This window comes from Apteryx rowi, unplaced genomic scaffold, assembly GCF_003343035.1.
Source record: "Apteryx rowi isolate R43461 unplaced genomic scaffold, aptRow1 scaffold_316, whole genome shotgun sequence".
NCBI lineage: Eukaryota > Metazoa > Chordata > Aves > Apterygiformes > Apterygidae > Apteryx > Apteryx rowi.
The window spans coordinates 167,754-173,216 of NW_020449597.1; the positions used below are offsets into that span (position 1 = coordinate 167,754).

Sequence of the window (5,463 nt, forward strand, 5' to 3'; positions counted from 1 at the left end):
GCCGGCCGCCATGAGGCGCGGCGCGGGGCCCCCGCGGGGTTTGGGCACAGGCGGCTCGGGGGCCTGAGCGCCTCGCCGCCTGCCTGGGCTCCTCGGGCAGTGGAAAACCCCCCTCGAGACGTTACTGTTATTAATAATGGCTGGAGCGCTAAAATCCCCGCGCAGCTGTTGCGCGGCGGCCTGTGCGCCGCTCTGATAACCGGTGAGGCCGCGGGGTTGGAGGGGGGAGTAATTCGTCCAGGCTGTGCCCTTTAAAAGTAATTTCTCAGCCTGCTATTCGGTTTGATATATGTAKTTCCCCCCCACAAGCCTGATCCCAGCTTTTAGCAATCTGATGAGATTAATACCGGCTTAATTGAGTATTGGAAGTGATGTTTCTCTTATGCTCTCTTTAGGGCTTCAGGCTGAAACACGGCTTAAGCATCTGCGAAGGGATCGCTGCACGTCCAAGGTCTCGGGTGGCAGAGAGCTCCCTGGAAGATGAAGCCTTTCCAGGTAACTCTTCTTCCCTTCCGAAGGCTCCCGAGTTTTGCCAGCTGTGGAGGCGGCCAAAGGAGGCGCGTGCGGCTCTGCYGAAGGAAACGCTGCTCTTGTGGCTGTGCCTTGGGAAGGGTCTCCCGGGCAGAGCGGCGGGGATGTGAATCATAAGCTGCACATCTGGGATGTGGAAAGCGTAGAAGCTCTTAAGATTTTATGGGTGAGCTTTCCACAAGCAAAAAGTGGAGAGGGGCAAAAAGACTATTTATTTGGCAGTATTTAGTAACTAAATGGCATCCGCTGGCCTATGAATGAGCTCCTTTAGCAGCCTTTGGTGCTCCATGGTGGAAATAATAATGCTAATTCTTCTAACGAAGCAGGCAGTGCATCCAGTTGTTACAGAGGAGGTGTTGGTACCAAGGCCTGCGTAACCACACGGACGTACTTTGGGGCCTCTACTTCCTTCTGCGCTTCCTGCAGTTCCTAATGGACCTTTATTCAATCCAGCAGTAGTCAGCTACCCATTGCTGTTCAGTGCCTGTGATAGTGTTATGCTGCTGGGAGAGCAATGTGCTGGCAAGTCGCTCCTGGTACCACTGGTGCTGTTCTAGTGCTAGATGGTGCCAGGTTTTGGCAGCACTCTGCATACTTGAGAGTGGAGTAACTCTTTCTCAGTAGAGTTAATCCTAGATTGGATGCAGACAACGCATAGTCAGAAAATTAAGGAAAAAAAAAGTCTTGCAGACATTTTGTTTAACATTGGGTCTCTCATAAAACTGAAGGTCAGGTAATTTATTGGTCAATCTTAAGGGATGAATTTGGGGTCTTTAGGGACATTGCTGTTAATTTTTTTTTATTATTATTTTTATTACAGGCAAATGGATTTGCAGTTTTCACTGCGGGCAGGGGCTTGCTGGGGCAGCAGCCGTAGTTGTCTGARGAAAAGGAATAAGCTGTTGGTGCTGCTTTGAAGATCCCCATTTGAAAGAGATTTGAGGAGATGGAAACTCATAATCCACAATTTAAATGGGACCACTTCTAGAGAGTGTTTGTTTTCAGGATTTGGATATAGTAACTCGAAACAGCAAAGGTAGTTGGGGGGGCAAGATATAACAGGAATTGTATATACAATTTGTTAGTTGTATGTTAATCCCCTCCCACTGCTTGCTTCAAGTTGTGGATTTTTTAAATGAACTATTTATTAACTCTATTTATTAAATTTATATTTATTAAATCTATTTATATTTAAACTTGCTTATTCTGTTTTTTATTATACCATAAATCTACCTGGTTGAAGTTACTTGTTCTAGAAATTGTATTTTGACTGCACTGCAGTCTACTCGCCACAAGCRTTTTTTAACAATGTTACCTTTCCTCCTGCACTTTGAAGGAGATTAGATGCTTAAAGTTTTCCATGTAGGAAATAAGGTCTGGAATTCTTATTTCTGCTGTGACAAAGATTATACAGCCTGTACAATTTCACAGGGTAACCTTTTTATACTTCAGTTCCTGACTTGAAAGGATTTTCTAATCATCTCCATTCCCTGGGCCTGGAGGAAGGAGAAAGGCCCCAAAACTAGAGGAGTTAGAAAAGGCTGCCAAATACATAAAATAAATTGAAACTGGTAGGGAGGGGAAAGAAGACCATCCTGGCTTCAGACAAAATTCTGTCAAATATTTTAACTCGAGTGATTCCTGTTGTCTGTGTAAAGGAATATATTGCTCTTGCCAAGGTGCCTGACCCATTTGGATTCGATACAGTCTTCTAGAAAAAACCCATGTTCTCTGAAATGTTTGGGGAATGATCCAAACTTGGAGGGTTTTTTAGGCTGAAACTTCTCTTTAGTTTTCAGCTTTTAAAAAATTATGTAATGGTCTTCAGGCAAACTATATTACAACAGTTGCCCTACATATGTCCTACTATAGCTATGGTGCTTGTCTATATTCAAATTAAACTCAGAAAAGCATTGATACTAGACTGCTGTTGTACACCATGCTGAAGTATAACAATGTATCTAGGTTGTCAGTGATAGGAGTTGGATACAACTCAGGCAGGTTTTTGATAAGAGAAAAAACAGCACATCGCAAGTTAGTRTCATTGTTATTCATGGTTTATATCTAGGTAGGCGCTTCAGCCACATAGTTAGTTCTATATAAATAGATTACTTAATTTTTTTTTAAGGACTCTCCTAATTTTTAAATGGCCCTGACATGACTCAATTGTCTGTTAACCCTTCTGCCCCTCTGAAAAACAGTGATCTTTGAATATGTATCTGATATTCTCTATACAAAAATATTGATAGAAATATTCAAACAGCATTGAAAAAATGCTTTTCCTCAGTTGACGTATATGACATATATGATTCCAATTTGACTGGCTATATATGAATAAGTCCCACATGCAAAACTAATAACCTGTTTTCCCATGGATTTACATTTTGTGTCCAGTACTTTTTTTCCTTGATACTCACAGCATCCTCGCACCGCTTCAGTGAGYGAGAAGCAAGAACCGGGAGGGAAACTATGGGTGCACTTAGGCTGTCTGGCTGCCTGCTGCCCTCTGGGTGGACGTGGGTTTGAGTTCTCACTGCAAACTTCCATTCTGCTCTGTATCTACCCACTGGTTGCCAAAACCCAAACTTCCCCTGTCAGGGATCTCTACTTCTGTGTCAGATATTTCAAATTAGGATTAAAAGTCATGAAAAAGTCATGATTTCCTTAGTAGGCTAAAACACAACACATGTACTACTGTCAGTCATAATGTATGTGCTATACAGGCTCCAAATACATTCTGATGGGCGTGCTTCCTTGAAAACCTGTTTCTGTCATAAAGCTCTAGTATGTTCTTCTCAGAGCTGAACCCAAGACTTCTAGGACTGCTTGTACTATAACAAAAAGACAGTGAAAAAGGACAGAGAAAGTCTGTGTTGGGGTAGCCTCAAAACACAGCTGCTGGTGCTGGTGCTGATTACCTCATCCCAGTGACCTTGGGCAGGCTGCAGAGCTCTTCTCACTACACGTGCTTTACACACCATGAGACCTCTTGTCAGGCCCTGCAGTTCTCAGCCTCAGGCCTGCTCTCTCCTTTTTCACCCCATTTGAGGGGCAACGCTCTTTTCCCAGGTCCACGAGGCTTTGTCCACATATTGGAAAAGAGAACGCAGGAAAGCATCAGAARAATATTCTGCGATGACCAACAAGAGTACAGGCTTACAGAGCTGGGGGCAAGAAAGAGTTTCCGAAGAAGCCACTGGAGTTTTGCATGTTACCTTGGTAGCTGTGTTAGCTAGGCAGTGGCAATCAGTGCTGTATGGCTCGTTTTGCCGTGCAAATACAGTCGATAAAGGTCAAAATCATTCACCTCACTGCCAGTTTGGTGCCTTGACCTAAGGGCATAAAAGGAAATAGAGAGAGAACCCATGTGGTATAAGAGGAACAAAATACTGGAGTTGAAATAAAGCCAGGAAAATGGAGTAAGGTCGTCTTCTGCGCTCAGGGAATGCTAGTGCGATTTATGGTTGTTTATTTAGCACTGTACGTTTATGATAATGCTGCAGAGAGATGTTTCCTATCCTAAAGATTTTGATGTCTAAATACAATTTTTACTGGGCAAAAGTGGATGGATTGCTTTACATTTCATCTAGCTTTGCTCTGCTTTCATTGCTCTGCAGCACCGCARCACAGAAAGTATTATTAACTTGGATTGTTGTGTTTGTTTTTGAGGATTTAATTGATTTTTATTCTAAGCTTGATAAGAGAGCTGCATTTTGTGTGAATGCTCTCTGAGCACTTTCATATTATTTCAACATGTATTTTGCATCAATCCTGTTTTTTTTTTAATACCTCTGTGTTACTGTTTCATTGTGCTTCTCAGCCACATACAGRGAAGAAAAATCAGCCTGTGATGAATTCAAAAGGGAGATTTTTCTTTTCCCCTGGAGAGTGCATTCAGGTACACCCCTTCCCCTTAATAAAGCTGCCAGAACATAGCAGATTCGAAGATGTTGGAGAAACTGATTGTTTGGCTACAAAATTAAATGGGGAAGAAAGATACTGACCCCGAAGTAATTTTAAATCATAAATCTTCTTTGCCCAATTCTGCAAATTTTGGTCATAAAATAGAGCAAAGGAAAGGTGAACTTTCCTCATGCGAGCACAAGGTGGCAATACAGGCTTAGATAAAAGGGAACAGCTTGCACAGAAGCTGAGGGGTTTTTGCCAGAATCTTCTAATGAACCTAACAGTCATTGAGGGCCCATTGTCTTAAATAATTTAGGGATGGTAACATCTTCGTTCCGCTGAGGAAAGCGGCCCTTAGGTCTGAGCTGGCAGAGGACGCCTGCATGGGCTGCCAGCAGCCCGGCCGGGGAGCTGCAGGGAGGGAAGCATGCGGGTCTGCCCCGGCACGAAGGTAACGCCGCGGGCTCAGGACGGCCAAGCGGCAGCGCTGAGCCCTCGTCGTCCTGGGTGGATGCGTGCGGAAGCGCTTGGCCGGCGCGACCGGGCCGGACCCGTTTCCAGGCCCAGCCGCGGCGGTTGGGCACTTGGGGGCAGAGGGGAGCTCCCGGGGCAGGGCAGGGCCGGGCCGGCAGCGGGGCCTGGCGCGCAGCCTGGCAGGGGACAGGCCGCTTCGCCTCCAAGGGGCCGGGGGGTGTTTCTTCCTGCGGGCCAGGAGCTGGGGGCGCGGGCCCACGGGCCGGCGAGTCGGGGGAGGCGGCGGGGGCCGCGCTCCGGGCCTCAGGGCCCTCGGGAGCGGCTCGCTTTCCTCGTACGCGGCGGCAAATCAGGATTTTTCCTGCTCCCCTCAGCAGAGGCCGGAGGCGGCCGCGAACCGGCGGCTCAGCCCGCGCGAGGGGCGGGGACATGCAAACCACCGCGAGGCCCCGCCCCTGCGAGCCCTTCCCGGCCGCCCCCGCGGGCGCGCGCAGACAATGGGCGGGGGGGGCCGCCGGGCGGGTACCGCGAGACTGCGGCGCAACGGCTCGG

At 47.0% G+C, this 5,463-nt stretch overlaps 1 long non-coding RNA gene and 1 other non-coding gene across 2 annotated transcripts; both read left to right on the plus strand.

The window, feature by feature from the left end:
• The first annotated feature begins 6 nt into the window (after positions 1 to 6).
• LOC112968427 lies at positions 7 to 1,727 on the plus strand. Its single transcript, XR_003254347.1, has 3 exons — positions 7 to 202; positions 396 to 495; positions 1,352 to 1,727. It is a non-coding gene; the product is annotated as an uncharacterized LOC112968427 (long non-coding RNA).
• Positions 980 to 1,183, plus strand: LOC112968429. The gene has a single exon (XR_003254350.1). It is a non-coding gene; the product is annotated as a small nucleolar RNA SNORA74 (small nucleolar RNA).
• Positions 1,728 to 5,463: the final 3,736 nt, after the last annotated feature.